At 36.2% G+C, this 19,884-nt stretch overlaps 1 protein-coding gene across 2 annotated transcripts in view; it reads right to left on the minus strand.

Annotated features, from left to right (window-relative positions):
* The window catches only part of NBAS (NBAS subunit of NRZ tethering complex), a 365,227-nt gene that overhangs the window by 236,021 nt on the left and 109,322 nt on the right, over positions 1 to 19,884 (minus strand). The gene's annotated exons all lie outside the window — the stretch shown is intronic.

A 19,884-nucleotide genomic window follows, 5' to 3' on the forward strand; every position in this document is an offset into this window, starting at 1 on the left:
CATTTTAATTAGTTTTATTTAAAATTTAAATAGCCGCATGTAGCTGGTGGCTCCTATATTGGACAGCCTCGACCTAGAGGACAGGTAATAGCCACAGTGAAGAAATAATTCTGCAGGTAAAAAAATATCACTAACAAATGACAGAAGGAGAGTCTAAGAGGAAAAGACAAGTCCTCATTGGATGGAATTAAGAATAAATTAAAAAGGAAGAGTCAGGTAAAGACAGTAGAGTAACACAGCAGAGCAATGTGCTACGCACCAGGAGACAAGGGAAACATAAATGCATCCACCTGTTAACCATCTACGCAGTCTTTCGCACATGACTTTCTAAAGTGAAGCACTTCAAACATTACCTCTAACGTACCTTGTAGTCCTAATATTCCCTAAATCCATGAAAACAACGGAAACATCCTGAATTAAGAATGAAGACAAAAATTCTAAAAACAAATTTCAATTGCTTTGTTTTTACAGTTCAATAAAATATCTTATCTCATATTTGAGAATCAACAGTAGCACTTCCGAGAATTTATCATAGCCCCAGAGAAAGGGCTGCACTTTTGTACATTATGAGGTTATGCTTTGCAATTTCTTATCTTACTAAGTTATGAAACATGCCTTGCACAAAAAGTACTTCATAAGCGTTTAGAAATTATGTGACTAAAGAGATTAGTCTTCACGTAAAAGGGAACAGGAGGCCACCGGGCGGGGCGGGTTACAAGGAAAAGAGAAGCTAAAAAGATCTGGAAATGAGCAGGGCTAATTCATCTACCAACAGCATCCCCTTTAAAGTCATTATCATTGGTGCAAAGTATCCGAATTCAAAGTTCCCCATTAGATGTTCACAATAAGAAATGTATTACATCATATTTTTAAAACACAGTATTTTACCTGCTTTTTAGCTAGCATGTAATGTCCTAGCAAACTGTACCAGAGATACATTTTTGAAGGCCTGTGAGTTCACAGGTTAAAACTGCAGAGTCATACAGACGATTACAGTGTTCACTACGGGTGCCCCTGTCACACTACTTCATTTGTCACCAAGTAAAAACTATTTTATTTTCTTCCACATCAGTATCTCATCTTTTACCACAGATCACTGAAAAGTAGAAAAGAAAACATTTGGATACCATGATGATAATAATGCTCACTCTTCCAACATGAAAATAAATTGTACCAATGGACTGAGGAACAAGGGAAAAAAATAACACACCAAACTATTCCTGCCTTTTCTAATTAAAGCAGACACGGTTCCACAAGCTACGCAAAATGTTTTCCAAAAAATTAAGAAAAACGTTATCACAAGTTGAGATTTGTATCTTCTATACCAAGTACGTATTAGATACAAGGATCGTTACTAAAATGATTAGTAATGGTGTGAGTCTCTCAGCAAAATAACATTTATTTGGTATTTGAAGACCAGAAAATTGTAAAACTTTGTCAAGCTTCAGTAAACAGAAATGGGTAAGAAAACATGCCTATTTTTATCAAAACACACATTAAAGACAAGTTCTGCTCTGAGGCTCACTCCAAAAAGTAGGCCTAATAGAGTCCCAAGTTAATGATGCATTTTTGCTGCACTTTCAAGGCACAGCACAACTAAACGTTTCAACATGTTTCTAAATGTGCTGATCGCCACTGATTTAATGATAAGAATACTAGTAGTAATATAAAAGGAACGGTCAGCAATAGCATAATCTTTACTATTTATTGATCTCTCACTACGGACCAGACAGGATGAAATGCTTGTAATATGTAATACCTAATTTAGTCCTACCTAACGTAGGTGATATTATCTTCCTCGCATTATAATGAGAACACTGAGGCCCGGGTTAACTTGCCCCTCCTCATAAAGTCAATAAATGACAGAGCTAAGGATTCAAACACAGCTCAACAGTTAGAATCCGAAGCTTACCCTTCTGGCTAGTAGATGGCCACCAGGTTAGACAGAGGTACCAGTTAGATTGTGCACAGCAGGTAGAGGGCAATATGAACCTTCCCAAATCTTAATTCAGACGACCCAATAAGGACCTTTTACATGCATATCTGAAGGACACATTTAAACTGAGATATAAAACCAATCTCGACACCATTAGATCACTAGTACTAGTCTCATGAACCTAAATTCTACCAAATATGGCTTCAACATCAAAACTTACATAAAAAATTAATTTACATTTGGTAGTGTATATATGTCCATGCCACTCTCTCACTTTTTTCCAGCTTACCCTTCCCCCTCCCCGTGTCCTCAAGTCCATTCTCTAGTAGGTCTGCATCTTTATTCCCATCCTGCCCCCAGGTTCTTCATGAAAACTTTTTCTTTTTTAGATTCCATATACATGTGTTAGCATACGGCATTTGTTTTTTCTCTTTCTGACTTACTTCACTCTGTATGACAGATTCTAGGTCCACCCACCTCACTACAAATAACTCAATTTCGTTTCTTTTTATGGCTGAGTAATATCTCATTGTATATATGTGCCACATCTTCTTTATCCATTCATCTGTCGATGGACACTTAGGTTGCTTCCATCTCCTGGCTATTGTAAATAGTACTGCAGTGAACATTGTGGTACATGACTCTTTTTGAATTATGGTTTTCTCAGGGTATACGCCCAGTAGTGGAATTGCTGGGTCGTACGGCAGTTCTATTTCTAGTTTTTTTAAGGAACCTCCATACTGTTCTCCCATAGTGGCTGTTATCAATTTACATTCCCACCAATAGTGCAAGAGGGTTCCCTTTCTCTACACCCTCTCCAGCATTTATTGTTTGTAGATTTTTTAATGATGGCCATTCTGACTGGTGTGGGGTGATACGTCATTGCCATTTTGACTTGCACTTCTCTAATGATTAATGACGTTGAGCATTCTTTCATGAGTTTCTTAAGGGCAGAATTTTTGCTTGTTTTGACTATGCCATATCCTCAAAGCTAAATAGTGCCTGACATTAGCAGGCTCTAAAATAATGTGGCAACGGAATTAATTAACTGACAGCACAGCAAAGGTTTTTTTTAGAGTGATCTCACGAGTATCACAAAAATTCAAAATTGGAATAGAGCAATAAAAGGACTTACAGATACGTCAAGGAGGTATATTTATATGGAACCTGTAGATCTGACAGTGAGAACAAGAACACTTTCCTGATATAGATTATTATCCCGATGAAAGAGCAAGCTATACTGGTGATGGTATACAGCTACAATCTAGATTATTTAACATGTCATATTACACTTATGGGGGAAAAGTGATTTCAGAATACATATTTTCCAAAATCTGACCATTTTTTACACTTCAAAATAATTGATTAGTTCTATCATTACCATCTTTAATATACCCATATTTTAGCTACTTATTCTTTCATAAGGTAAACAGAATGATGGAATGCTTAATAAAATTCAGAGGAAAACGTTTTCATTAATTCTGTTCCCAACAAAAATATTACCCATGTAAATTGATCCCTAAGTGGATTAGGTGAAAATGTGGTTATAAAAACCTAGAAAACACAACTGTTCCTTCTAAAGAACTTTAGAAAGTTTGGTTAGTTGCAAAACTTACACTTTGAATCTAAAGTTCTATAAACACCAAATAACATTTACATACTTTTTTTTTTTTTTTTTTGCGGTACGTGGGCCTCTCACTGTTGTGGCCTCTCCCGTTGCGGAGCACAGGCTCCGGATGCGCAGGCTCAGCGGCCACGGCTCACGGACCCAGCCGCTCCGCGGCATATGGGATCTTCCCGGACCAGGACACGAACCCGTGTCCCCCGCATCGGCAGGCGGACTCCCAAACTACTGTGCCACCAGGGAAGCCCTTACATACTCTTTATTTCACCTTTTTCTTCTCTTGTTTCTATTTTTGCTAGGGAAGACTTAGAAATTAAATGCATATCCCCACTAAAAAATCGAAGTACATGGTAAACTTAAATTATCTCTTTACAAAATAATGGCTGCTTTTGCTTAATTTGAGGATTCTTTATATTAGAGCCCTGCTCATTGTTTTATGGCAAACAATAAGCTTTGCCAGTCTCATCTGAAGGTTACATTTATCTGTCAGCAGAAAAGGAATGACTATAACAAGTTCTATTATGTTCAACTATTCTCTCACCAATTATTTCCCCCACTAAATATAAATGTTTTATTTCAAAAAAATTTTATCAGGAATAAGCTTACAAAAAGTTCTTTTATTCGTGTTCTATGCCTTGGAAACAAAAGGCTAAACAGACAGCGTATTATACTAATTGCCACCTTTCATGCACTGGTTTTAAGATGTGAAGTTATATTTTATTTCTGTTATTTAGCATAGAAGAAAATGTTCTGGAAAAGATAGGACAAAAATAATAATAATTTGGGGCCTACGTGTATAACTACATGTGATTACCATCACTGAATCAGTCAAACTTGATCAGAAACTCAAGGGGAAACCAATTAAAAAGCTAGCTATCACTCAGAACACCAAGTTTTGAAAGAAAAAATTTAAAGACATCATAGTCTCCTCCAGCTCAATGGGATTCAATTTCATTAATAAGTGACTTAGAAAATACAGAATCAGCTAATAAGATATCCTGAAACTTACCAGTATTCTCAGATGTTAGCAATGTGTAAAAGAGAAACAAGAGTAAAAAAAACAAAAAAACAAAAAAAAAACCCACCACACTAAGATCTGACTTCTCCTCCACTAATTTAATCTCTGGGACCCAGCTGCCTCATCTATTAGTAAATACTGTAATATTATGTGCCCAAAATGAAGATGGGACTAGAGCAATGTTTTCTTGAATTCTAATCCAGAATAACTAGAGCGTGCTCTTAGAAGTCTAACCTCTGTGTCAGAACTGTGATACCACCCTGCAGAAACACGTAATCTTGACCAAGCTATCCAATATGCCTGTGCTTCAATTTCCTCATTAGTGAAATAGGAATAAGAATCTAAATTGGGGAAGGATCAAATTAGAACATATAAAGCCTTCAGAACCGTACCTCGTATACAGTAAAAGTTCATCCATCATAAAAAGCATCAATATTATTAATGCCACCAAGAAGGTTTTTCATGTGTAGTGAAATACAGGACATATGTGACTGACTGTCATTTCAAGATCTACTTTATGATAGATAGTAACACCATATTAAGAATCATATCAATGATTATACTTACAAATGCCTAACAATGGCAATAAACTCTGCTGACATCATACCGGGCATAAGGCACCTGGCCAGTGCAACAAATAGTAACAAGAGAATTTGAGGAGCTGATTTACAAGGTAGTAATAAGTAACATTTTCCACAAGGCATCATCTCTCTCCCAAATGCTTACAATCAACTTTGAAAATAAATATTTAACCATGAGCAAAGGATGATTTGATTATTTCTAAGGAAAACTAGTCGTAAAATCATTAAAGTTTAAGGGAAAGGCACAAACTCCAACAGAGAACCACTGAAGAAATTTCCAGAAAAGTTAGTTATAAATAATTGAGAAAGGACGCTATTCACATAGGTGTTTAATGTCAACAAAACAAGGGGCAAAGGATGAATAGAGACATCAATGATATGAAAATTCCCCCCCAATACCACTACCACTATCACCCGCCCCTTGAACAAATGACTAATTTTGAAGAAGAGACACTGAAGGTCCTCAGAAAAATGAAGAATACCTATCCTCACTACAAGGAAAGTCACTAGGGAAAAAAAGGCATTCTCAAACCCAGTTTCAACAGCTTATACTTAAATAAGAATAAGCTAAAATGAATAACATCTTTAAAAAATCAAACAAAACATTTATATAATAATTTTTATGACTGGGGAAATCAAGATGGCAGAGGAGTAAGGTGCTGAGCTCACCTGCCCTACGAACTAATCAAAAACACATCTATACATCTACAGGTGGAGCAACTCTAGCTGAAAACACCCTGGAGACTAGAAAAAAGTCGCTTCTATTTACAACCAAGGCTGTAAAAACAGATTCACACAGAGGTGGGCAGGAAGGGAGAAGAGATCCGGTCAGAACCTGTGTCCCTAGAAGGGGACACAGAAGAGGAAGGGGATATCAGAGAGTCAGGGATCCTCCCTAGGGAATGAGGGATTTGAGATACATGTTAGACAACCCAGCCCTGCGGTCCCACACCAGGAAGACAAGTCCCCTTAACTGTATTGAAAATCAGTGGGACTTACTTACTTAGAAACTGAGATATAAAATACGACCTCAAAAGCACAAAACATGGAGAGGGGATGAAAAAACGTAGATCTTTTGGAATGTGTCTGAACTTAAATGACTACCAGTTTGAAAAAAAGTAGATATAGCTATAGGTCAACATATATGAACCCCAGGGTAACTACAAATCAAAAACCTACAACAGATACACAAAATCTAGAGAGAAAGGAACACAATTATAACGCTAAAGGGAATAGACTAAAAGAAGAAAAGAACAGAGAAGAACTATAAAAAACAACCAGAAAACAAGTAACAAAATGGCACTAAGGGTATACCTATCAGTAGTCACTTTAATTGTCAATGGACCAAATGCTCCAATCTAAAGATACAGAGTGAAGCAACAAGGACCTACTGTATAGGAGAGGGAACTATATTTGATATCTGGTAATAACCTATAATGGAAAAGAATCTTAAAAAGAATATACATATGTAGCTAAACAATCACTGTGCTGTACACCTGAAGCTAACACAACATTGTAAATTAACTATACCTCAATTTTTTAAATGGTTTCAAAAAAAAAAGATATAGGGTGACTGGATAGAAAAAAAAAGACATACCTATATGTTGCCTGCAAGAGACTTCAGAGCTAAAGATGCACACAGACTGAAAGGGAGAGAATGGAAAAAGATATTCCATGTAAACGGAAACAAAAGGAAAGCTGGTGTAGCAAACTCTTATCAGACAAAGTAGGCTTTAAAATGAAGTCTATAACAAAAAGACAAAGAAGGGCACCACATAATAATAAAAGGGTCAATCGAAGAAGAGGATATAACATGTGTAAACATATATGCACCTAACAAGGGAGCACCTAAATATATAGAGCAAGTATTAACAGACATAAAGGGAGAAATTAACAATAATACAGTAACAGTAGGGGAATTTAACCCACCACTTACATCAATGGACAGATCATCCAGACAAGAAAAAGAAATAAAAGGCATCCAAAATGGAAGGGAAGAAGTAAAATTGCCACTATTTGAAGATGACATGATACACATATAGAAAAGCCTAAAGTCTCCACCAGAAAAACTATTAGAACTAACGAATGAATTCAGTAAAGTTGCAGGACACAAAATTAATAGACAGAAATCTGTTACTCTTCTATACACTAATAATGAACTATAAGAGAAAGCAAGAAGACAATTCTGTTTAAATTTCACCAAAAAGAATAAACACCTAATAAATAAACTTAACCAAGGAAGTGAAAGATGTACACTCTGAAAACTATAAAACACTGATGAAGGAAATTGAAGATGATAACAAGAAAGGAAAGGTATCCCATGTTTATGTATTAGAAGAATTAATACTGTTAAAATGTCCATATTATCCAAAGCAATCTACAGATTTAATGCAATTCCTATCAAAATACCCATGACGTTTTTTACAGAACTAGAACAAATAATCCTAAAATTGATATGGAACCAAAAAAGACCCTGAATAGCCAAAGCAATCTTGAGAAAAAAGAACAAAGCTGGAGGTATCTTGCTCCCTGATTTCAGACTATACTATAAAGCTACAGTAATCAAAACAGTATGGCACTGGCACAAAAACAGACACAAAGATCCACAGAACACAACAGAGAGTCCAGAAGTAGGCCCACACACATATGGTCAATTAATCTTCGACAAAGGAGGCAAGAATATACAATGGGAAAAAGACAGACTCTTCAATAAGTAGTGCTGGGAAAACTGGACAGCTACATGTAAAAGAATAAAATTAGAACATTTTTTCACACCATATACAAAGAAAAATGCAAAATGGATTGAAGACCTAAATGTAAGACTGGAAACCATAAAACTCTTAGAATAAAACATAGGCAGGACACTCCTTAACATAAATCATTGCAATATTGTTTTGGATTTCTTTTGCAGAGGCAAGATAGGGGTAGAGGATTAAAAGGTACAAACTACTACTATTTATTACATAACTACTTTATGTAATAAATAAGATATATGGATATATTGTACAGATAGGGAATTTAGCCAATATTTTATAGTAACTTTAAGTGGATTATAATCTATAAAAACACTGAATTACTATGTTGTATGCCTGAAACTAATATAATATTTTAAATCAACTATAATTTTTAAATATTTCCTTATATTGTTTCATTTCACCATCAAAGAATCATTTGAATTAAGATATGGTCTTGCTATCTCAGTAAAAATATCATTTGAATTCTCTAAAACCCATCATTGCATTAAATAAGAAAACAATATTTTAAAAAATAATAATAATTTTAATTTAATACTAATTTAATAATACTTTTTCCATTCAGCATTTGGTGTTATACATATAACAAATATGTATAAATGTACCTTTTTCATTTTTATTTATTTTTCTGATGATTTTCATATTTATAATGCTGTACCTATGGAAAATACGGTCTTCAAAAATTAACCTATGCACCCATGGTCAATTAATCTACAACAAAGGAGGCAGGAATTTACAATGAAGAAAGGACAGCCTCTTCAATAAGTGGTACTGGGGAAACTAGACAGCTATATGAGAAAGAATGAAATTAGGACATTCTCTAACAAGAATAAATTCAAAATTAATTAAAGACCTAAATGTAAGACCGAATACTATAAAACTCCTAGAGGAAAACATAGGCAGAACACTCTTTGACACAAATCACAGCAATTTTGGATCCATCTCCTACAGCAATGGAAATAAAAACAAAACTTTTAAAAATGGGACCTAATTAAACTCAAAAGCTTTTACACAGCAAAGGAAACCATAAACAAAACAAAAAGACAACCTACAGAATGGGAAAAAATATTTGCAAATGATGCCACTGACAGGGATTAATTTCCAAAATACACAAACAGCTCATATAGCTCAAAAACAAAAACAAAAAACCCAATCAAAAAATGGGCACAAGATCTAAATAGACATTTCTGCAAAGAAGACATACAGATGGCCAAAAGACACATGAAAAAATACTCAGCATCCCTAATCATTAGAGAAATGCATATCAAAACAAAAATGAGGTATCACCTCACTCCGGTCAGAATGGCCACCATCAAAAAGTCTACAAATAATAAATGCTGGAGAGGGTGTTGAGAAAAAGGAACCCTCCTACACTATTGGCGGGAATGTAAATTGGTACAGCCACTATGGGGAACAGTGTTCAGGGGCCTCAAATATCTAAAAATAGGGCTCCCCTGGTGGCGCAGTGGTTGAGAGTCCGCCTGCCGATGCAGGGGACACGGGTTCGTGCCCCGGTCCGAGAAGATCCCACATGCCGCAGAGCGGCTGGGCCCGTAAGCCATGGCCGCTGAGCCTGTGCGTCCCGAGCCTGTGCTCCACAACAGGAGAGGCCACAACAGTGAGAGGCCCGCGTACCGCAAAAAAAAAAAAAAAAAAAAAAAATCTAAAAACAGCTCTACCATATGATCCAGCAATCCCACTCCTGGGCATATATCTGAAGAAAACCGTAAGTCAAAAAGATACATGCACCCCAATGGTCACTGCAGCACTATTTACAATAGCCAAGACAAGATGCAACCTAAATGTCCATCAACAGATGAATGGATAAAGATGTGGGGGGTGTGTGTGTATACACACACACACACACACACACACACACACACACACACACACACAATGGAATATTACTCAGCCATAAAAAAGAACGAAATGATGTGATTTGCAGCACACATTATTTGGATGGATGGACCTAGAGATTATCATACTAAGTGCAGTAAGCCAGACAAAGACAAATATCATATAATATCACTTATATGTGGATGATAATGATATAAACGAACTTATTTACAAAACAGAAATAGCCCCACAGACATAGAAAGCAAACTTATGGTTACTAAAGGGGAAAGGTGGGGCAAGGATAAATTAGGAGTTTGGAATTAACATATACACACTACTACATATAAAACAGATAACCAACAAGGACCTACTGTATAGCACAGGGAACTAGACTCGATATTTTGTAATAACCTACAAGGAAAAAGAATCTGAAAAAGAATATATATATGTATGGATCACTTTGCTATACACCTGAAACTAACACAACATGGTAAATCAATTAAAAAAAACAATGGGCTCAACTTAAAAGTGGTGAATTACAATTTTCATTTATAGTAATCAACCAAACTTTATATTCGAGGTTGCCAGTACTTCAGTCAGTGAGGGAGAATACATATTAAATGTGATGGTACTGAAAGATCTGAGGTATAAGAGTCAAATAAGAATCGATGAAGAATATCTTCACACCGGGTAGGCCCAAAACAACATGTCCACAACTATCAAAAGGGATGTATCGATAATAGGAGAGAAATCCAATCCATTTCACTCTGTGCTCTGTGTTACTTAGACTGACCCAGAACCAGCAGAGAGAATAACAGTAAGGCCCTTATTTCATGTTACTTCAAGACAACAAGACCCACAACAAAGATAAAAGTATATGACAACTGAATTTATCAGCTATAAAACTAATGAAATATACCAAAATGTTCATGAATTGTATCAATGTACATTATAAACCCTGACCATATATAAGGTTGTACTGCTAAGAGTTTGAACAAAAGGATTAGAGAGGAAAAGAAGAGTTTTTTTATCTCTTTTTTATTCATATCACCAAATAAAGTAGCATAAATAATGCCCATGCAGATCCCAAGCCACAGCAAGATTGATTTCCTCATTGTCACCCTTCAAAAATCCCTGCATATTCCTACTTACAGACCTGTACTAAATGGACATTTCACACACCATCTATAAAGCTATCCAACGTTGTCCAGTCTATAGCTGACACTTATAAAATGCTTATAATGTGTGAGAACTATAAAAGTTCTAAGCTATTACACACACACACACACACACACACACACACCACACACACACACACACACAAATTCAGCAATCCTGAGAGACAGACAATATCCTTTCCCATTTTACCGTAGAGGAGACAAAGACACAGAAACGTTTACTTAGTAACTCGTCGAAGTCTCACAACTAAAATGCTGCAGCTGGGATTTGAAGCCAGGGCAGTCTGTTTCCAGAGCCTGTGCTCTAAGACACTATGATGTCCTACTTATCTGAACCCCACCTCTCCCAGCTCAAATTCCCACTTTTATCAGACGATTCTATGACCATTCCAGGCACTGCTTTCTTCCTGTTCTAAATTCTCACTACTAATAACTGCACAATTCATCTGGCATTTACTCTTACTTAACCTTAAGAAAATATACATAAGGTGGTACATTTGTCTCATGTTTTCATGAAGTTCTTTAATTTCCTAGTACATATTTTGTATCCCCACTAAAAGTAAATTTTTTCCTTTCTTGTAAATATTCCTTTGCATCCACCACAACTCCTAGCGGTGTTACATGCATAGCAATAATATATCATCATTTTAACTAAATTTATATAAATGCATTATTTCATTTAATCCTCAAACACCCCGTAAGTTAAATATTATGATTATAGATTTGCAGGTAAGTAAACTCTATGAGCACAAAAATCATCACTGACTTACTGAATGAATAAATGATTCAATGATCAACAGAAACAGATCCACTGATATTCTTTTAATTCTAAAAGCAGAGCTCTCAAAAACAAATAACAAGAAAACTCTTAAGAACTCGAAATATAAGATTTAGTTGAGATATAAATGAACATAAATGAAAAATATAAAAAGTCAATTTAGGAGGAAGACTACATACCTAAGACTGTGTAGCCAACTCTTTCAGCACTTATCTCACTGCTACTGTAATTATCTGTATACATGTCTTCCAGAGAATGAGCACTTTATACCCCTCAGCACCTAACTTAAAGAAGGATCTCAGCAAAATGATGAAATCAACTAATTAATTAGATCACTTCTTTAAGAAAGGGAAGCACTGTGACTCTAACTTCTGAAAAACTCTTCAAAGAGAAAAATGTGTACTTCAGAAACCAAGTTGTATAACGGCAGTAAGAAGAAAAATATGCGTATATAAGATACATGAAAAGAAAAAAGAAAGAAAGCCACAGTAACCTAATCTAAATGGGTAGAAAAGTAGTATGATTCATGGCAGGCATAGTTACAATTTTATCTTTAACTGTGTCAATCAATGTAGTGTTCATTAAAGGAAAAAAACCGAAACCTTCTCTGCTGTTCCCAGATCAAGCAGCTTACCAGACTTTCTTCCAGATTACTAAACCCTGCATGTATTTCTGTTACTGCTGTCAGTGCACTGAATTACAGTTATCTGTGTCTTGCTCCTTTACTAAACTGGAAGCTCCTTCAAAGCTTGAGTCATTTTTATATCCTTCATTCAATACCTGGCATGCATTTAAACCTCACTAAATATTTAACGGATGAATGGATGACGGACAGACTGAAAGACAGATGGATAAATCTGAATAAATGAAAAAACGAAAACTCCCCGAAAACCACAGGGGTATTTACATCTCAAGATCAATATGCTTTCCCTGTAAGTGAAGGTTCTGATAATGCACCTGAGGTTTATTCAAAAGTTTCTGATTTAAAGTTTCTAAAATGAACTGTAGGACTCCCTATCGCGCAGCCACGCCATTAGCAACATTGCAGTACTGCAGACCACAGTTGACTCTTGGCCTGCATGTAGGAGCACAGATAAGTACAAAGAGATGTGGAATGTCCTAAGCTTTCAATAAACAAAGAGGCATAAAAGACTGTTTGCTCTGAGATACAAGTCTATTTACAGCCTTTTCATCATGAGTCTTCTAAGTCTAGGCCAAATTACACTGCAGACTGACAATAACCACGACTGAAGAAATGAAAACCCCAGAAATAAAGAGGGAGAGGCTCTGGTGTCAATTCCACAGGTTGTGATTGGGTAGACAATGGTGTATGTGCCTGCAGTGCTAGTTATTCTAACACATCTCTACTGCTGATGAGCTTCAAAGTTAAACTAGAGACAGTAGGAAGAGAATGAAAGCAAAACACTGGAGAATTTGAAGGAAATGAGTCTCATTTTTTATATAGATTCTTAACTATGTAATAAACACTCATTCACAAAATCAGAGACAGGAAGTACAGAAAGTGATCTGGGAATTGACCCTGGAATAAAAACAAAGTCCAAATTATCCACAAGGAAAACAATAACAAATAAATACCTCTATATCTGCATTGCTAGATCATGTTCTATAATTTTCAGATTAAAGAAACACATACAGATTAATTTACCCCATTAAAAATTCAGAAACCTATTTAGATCAACTGTATAGCTGATCTAAGCTAACCTTCTAGTATACACAGTAAGGTAGCTGGTGAAACTCAGAGGTGTAATTGAATAAACCAACAGAATTGGGGAAAGGACAAAGATGTTCCATAACAACTGAGATACGAACTCTACTAATGAGATGAATAAACCTAAATGTCTGGCATCCAATAAAAAAATACAAGGTATGCAAAAAAGTAAGAAATTATGGCCCATAACCAGGAGAATAATCAATTTCGAAGAAACACCAATAACATGATAAGGAAAGACATAGAAAATAAAGAAGATCCAAATGTAACTCCTAGGAATAAAAAATTCAGCAGCTAAGATGAAAAACACACTGATGGGGCTTCCCTGGTGGCGCAGTGGTTGAGAGTCCGCCTGCTGATGCAGGGGACACGGGTTCGTGTCCCAGTCCGGGAAGATCCCACATGCCGTGGAGCGGCTGGGCCCGTAAGCCATGGTCGCTGAGCCTGCGTGTCCGGAGCCTGTGCTCCGCAAGCGGGGAGAGGCCACAACAGTGAGAGGGCCGCATACCGCAAAAAAATAAAAAAAAAAAAAAAAAAACCACACTGATGTCATTAATAGCAGACACTGCAAAAGAAAAGATTCATAAGTTTATAAAGACATAGTAATAGGAACTATCCAAAATGAAACACAGAGGAGAAAATACTGAAAAAATTTAACTGTGAGACAGAATCAAGCGGCTAACACACACGTAAGTGGAGTCCCAGTAAAGAGTATGCATATTGGGGATGGGAGGAGGAAGAGGAAAAATACCTGAAGAAATAACAGGCATGAATTTCCTAAATTCAGCACAGAAGATCCAAGAAAGTCAATAAGCAACAATCAGAATAAACCTGAAGGGACTTCTCTGGTGGCACAGTGGTTAAGAATCCGCCTGCCAATGCAAGGGACACAGGTTCGAGCCCCGGTCCGTGAAGATCCCACATGCCACGGAGCAACTAAGCCCGTGCGCCACAACTACTGAGCCTGCACTCTAGAGCCCGTGAGCCACAATTACTGAAGCCCGTGCACCCAGAGCCCGTGCTCTGCAAAAAGAGAAGCCACCGCAACGAGCAGCCCGTGCACCACAACAAAGAGCAGCCCTGCTCGCAGCAACTGGAGAAAGCCTGCGTGCAACAACGAAGACCCAACACAGCCAAAAATAAATAAATTAAACAAATAAATTTTTAAAAAATACTTTCCTGCTAAAAAATGCTAACCATCATTAGAGCCTTCAGCAAGTCATAACCTTTTTGCAACAATAACATCAAAGATTACTGATCACAGATCATATAACAAATATAATAATGAAAAAGTTTGAAATATTGCAGAAATTACCAAAATGTGACAAAGTGAGCAAATGCTGTTGGAAAAAATGGTGCCCATAGTCTTGCCTGATGTAGGGTTGCCAAAAACCTTCAATTTGTAAAAGACACGGTATCTGCGAAGCACAATAAAGCAAAGTGCAATAAGACAAGGTCTGCCTCTAAATGGTCTAAGCGAGCCAATTAAAAGGCAGAGATTGCTAGGTAAAACAGCAATAGTCAGCTACATTCTGTCTACAACAAACACACTTTAAACATAAAAAACCAAAATGTCATTGTACACCGAGCATTAGAAAAATAAGAGAGGTATTCATTTAAAGAACATCAGAAATCTGACCTCTGTTGAGGTAAAACAGTCCTCATAAACCACTCCATGCGTTTAACAGACAAAACTAAGCTGCCATGTTATAAGTCAGGGTAGCGGTTCTGTTGGGTGAGGTGACCAGAAGAGGGTGCAAGGAGAGGGCACAGGGAGGCTGGTTATGTCTGTTTCTTAATCTTGTTCACTTTATGACAGTTCATCAAATTGCCCATTTATGATTTGTTCATTTTCCTACATCTACAAGTCAATAAAAAGTGAAATTAAAAACTTTAACTTCACTTGAACAATGCTCAAGTTTTGATTAATAATCTGCAATGTCAAGGCACCTGATACCAGAAAAGGCATACTGTCACAGATGAGAAATGAAAGCATTGGTGTCATCAAGGAGGAATACTCCCTATTACAATTATGCATTTTGTTTATTCATCAGTCTTTTAAAGCCTACTTAATGCACTTAAAACTAAAATATATCTATTATGACATTCCCATCGACATGTACCAAAAACTGCTGCTGCTACGGCTACAGCCATATCCACTATTAACACAACCACTGCTGTACACTGAATGCCGATTATATGCTAGTAACTGCGCTAGGTAACGTTACCTCTTAGGTTACTAAACCATCACAATCCCTCCACAATTTCCCCATTTCACACTTGACAAAACTAAAGTTCTGAGAAGCTAAGTGACTTCCCAAAAGTAACACAGCTAGCAAGTTCAGGACCAGGACACACACCCATGTTTCTGACTGAAAGCCTCTTGTTCCTTCCAGTGTACCATACTATTGTTTCTCTACATCAAATATGTGTCAATGCCAGGCATGCGATCCCAACATTTGTACATATTTTGGATTTTTTCCACGGTTATTACATATAGCATCTAAACTTTTAGGATTAAAAAATGGTACACACTGAGGTCAAAACACTTCTTAAAATAATGCAGATGCTTTGTCCACAAAATATCAATGTGATTCTTTTTTTTTTGCAGTATACGGGCCTCTCACTGTGGCCTCTCCCATTGCAGAGCACAGGATCCGGACGCGCAGGCTCAGCGGCCATGGCTCATGGGCCCAGCCGCTCCGCGGCATATGGGATCTTCCCAGACCGGGGCACGAACCCGTGTCCCCTGCATCGGCAGGCGGACTCTGAACCACTGCGCCACCAGGGAAGCCCTAATCCCTTTTCTGCTTATCTCATAGACATGCTATGAGAATTGTATATGAATCATAAAATTCATTTGTAAATTTTTTTTAAAGTTTCATAATCATGAAATGTTTGTCGAATACAGAGCAAATGAATTAGTAAATCATTACACCTTCATTTCTTTAGTATGATACTTCTGAGGACCAAATACATAACAAATACCAACATACTTTCCAAGGTCCATAAAAATTACTCTAAAAAAATATTTGTTTCCACTTCCATAATCAATAAAATTGCCCTAAATCTATTTTGTTGCTTTAAATAAATAGAAAGACAAGAACTAATCAAGTCAAAATCTAAGATGCCCACAGTGCCAGGAGACATGCAAAGCAATTCTCCCACTGCCAGCCCCAGACCCTGCTCCCAGACAAGGGAGGCTCTTAGGCCTTTCCTTTCCTATCCAACCACCAGGTTATTCTTGGATTCAGAAACTGCCAACTTACCCCATTTTGTAGCATGCTGCCTGCACGCCTCTCTCTAATGACAGTCACCGCAGAAGGCCACATACTTATTTCAAGCCTAGAATATAAGCCAATTTATTGTTCTTTGCTCATAGCAGTTCAGAAATAAACTGCACATACGGGAATTGAATTTTGGTTAGGTAAGTAATCAATTTTTCAATTTTAAAGGGTAAAGAAACACTTTTACGTTTCCCTTGCGAATCAAAAAAGTGAATGCAATGCCCCAAACTTTCCATAATTATTTCATCATCCAGGCTATAGTTTAGGTGATATTTCACTACAACAACAACAAAAAAACATATGGTGCAAATAGAATGCCCAATAAAAACTGCTTTTTTAAATGTTTCAAGGAAGAAAAAAGAGACCTTTATGATCAGGACTGGGCTACATAAAAACATGAGTAAAAAAAGATTCATAATTGTTTACTGGAAAACCTCTGCACTAATTCATTTTCAATTAACAAGTTAATTGGGAACATCTTTTGTACTCTGTGACTAAATGATATCATATATGTGAGGACTAAGTAGATGAAACAACTTCAGCTTAAATATTTATTCAGATGACTCTTTCCTATTCAAACTTCCCAGCACCAAAAACACACTCAACCTTCAAGGCCTAGATCAAACTTCACCTCTGCCAAGAAGCCTTTCCTGATTTACCTTCTTTGTAACAGAAAATAATCTCTCCCATCTCTAAAGCCATTTATACTTCTCCTATGACACATATTTTAACTTTATGGTAGTTATATCTATAATTAACCTGTCTGATCTTCCCTACTAGATTCTAATTTATCTGTGGACAGGGACCACATCTGACTCATATACCTATCTACCTATTTAATATAATATAATATATTATATATGTAATATAATATTCCCTAAATTTTTATTGAAATAACACAAAATTTTACAGATTCATTCACCTTCTTTAGACTGTTCTTTCAATGAGAATGAAATAGTATAAAGCAATTTAGAAATGCTTCAATTTTAAAATCAGTTTCACATGTACTCATGCTTAATTATAAATTTCACTGAAGAAGTTAAAATTCAAAAATCAACATCTGCTTCACAAGAAACATTACAGTAATATGCTTCTTATGGGAGAAAAACTTCCAGAGTATCCTTAAAACTATGAAACTAAGCCAACAGTAATTGATCCTGGTACTGTTTTCTGTTGCCTTTCAAGGAAAAAAAAAAAAAAAAAAAAATCAACCAAACAATAACTTACCTTCTGAATCAAAAGCTGCCTAGAGTCAATGAAAAAGATAGCTCAAATTATTTCAACTCTGAAAAAATCACAAACTAATGTAAAATATCAAAACATCACTAATTTGAAACTCGAAGTGTAGGAAAAAGTAAACTCCTATCTACCTTTCAGTTGTGAAGAATGGGAATAATGTCATCTGATCTTTTTCAAGGTAAATTCTTTATTTGATTTATATGATTTAAGTTAAAAGGTATATTAATTTGACCTAGATCAAGTTTGTCCTACTGAAAAATTTAATAAAATGCATATTGATGTTTTGCTTTTATGACATAAATTTTATGTTGTTGTAGTAACAGAAAAAGTCTCCATATTTGGCTATTCAAATCCAAGATTTAGAAAACAAAGTATTAGATGTGATATTAGAAGTTCCCTTCATTTGGATGCCCTCTTCATCATCGAAAGACAAAGAGAAGGCTCTCCACAAGGAGTCAGGCAACAATGGTGAGGTAACATCCCGTCCTGAACTAGAACCCATCTTTGTCCTTTACCTTATTTAAGAAATACTTTTGCAGCATAAACAGAAACATGGCCCACAGGTGGCCAGCCACTCTAAGTCTTATTTGTGATATTAATTTTACTAAAAGCATATTATGCCTGGAGGACATCATGCCAGTCACAAAAAGACAAATACTGTAGAGTGAAATTCATAAAACGAAAAGTAAAATGGTGGTTGTCAGGGGCTGGGGTGAAAGAAAAATGGGGAGTTGTTATTGAATAGGTACAGTTTGTTTCCCAAGATAAAGAGGGTTCTGGAAATTGAGTGCACAACAATGAATGTACTTAACACTACTGAACTGCACAATGAAAAATGGTTAAGATGGTAAATTTTTATGTATTTTACAATTTAAAAAAATTTTTAATAAAATAAAAAGTATATCAAGGCCAAATGGTCCTAATGGTCCCTATGCTTAACACAGAGTCAAAAATATACAACGCCAAAGATATGATCCAGAAATACACTAAAGATATATATATATATATATATATATATATATTCACTCTGAAGACGACTGTAGACCACAACTAGTATATTACCTTACTTTCAGTAGGAAAAGTCAGACAGGTTTCCTTTATAGATTGTTTCAGAAAGGATGCTTCTGAGACCATTTTATTTACTTTGCTACATCGACCCCTTGTGTTTTCCAAATTTCTTCACATAACTACCATTCGTTCATCCAACAGTCACTAACCATCATTGCATTCATCAGTATATTCATAGCACCTGACTGTAAGATAATGTTAGTCTGGTCATAAAAAACAAAACAAAACAAAACGTGCCACGGGATACTAGCAGCCTCTAAAAACAAAAATATCCTCCAAATTTGTCACCCAAAGGCCTTCTAGTTTTGGGGGAGTGACAAAGACTTATCAATGAGGAGAAAAGGATGCAAAGCTTATTTACCCAATGAAAAATGAAAATGGGAAAATTCTTGGGGACCCTGGATTTTCTGTTGCATTACCAAGCGGGGTAGAGAGGCACCAAAGGGACAAAGGCCCGAGAAAAGCAGAAATGATTTAGGGTTAGCAAGGGAATAAAATACCAGGGACAAACACACGAGTTAAAGTATGCACAGCACAAAGAGGGCCTGGGTCTGCAAGTCACAGGGAGGAAACTTCTGCTGGTTGGCTTGTCACACAATTTATCAGACTGTTTTGCAAGGTTTTTCTAAATGAAGGCGGGGTAAGTGCTTTTTACACTCTAGGATAATAGCACTTTCTGAATATGAGACTAGGTATGAGAATATGAAACGACTATAAACAGACCTAATATTAGGTTGACATCATATTCTATTTAAACAACTGGTGACTTAAAAGTTTTCACTTAGCCACTTCTTATTTTCAGCCTTAATGATATGTCACATAAATTACTGTGGAACTAAAGGTAGTGAATGGTCAGA

The sequence above is a fragment of the Phocoena sinus genome, chromosome 13 (genome assembly GCF_008692025.1).
Source record: "Phocoena sinus isolate mPhoSin1 chromosome 13, mPhoSin1.pri, whole genome shotgun sequence".
Classification (NCBI taxonomy): Eukaryota; Metazoa; Chordata; class Mammalia; order Artiodactyla; family Phocoenidae; genus Phocoena; species Phocoena sinus.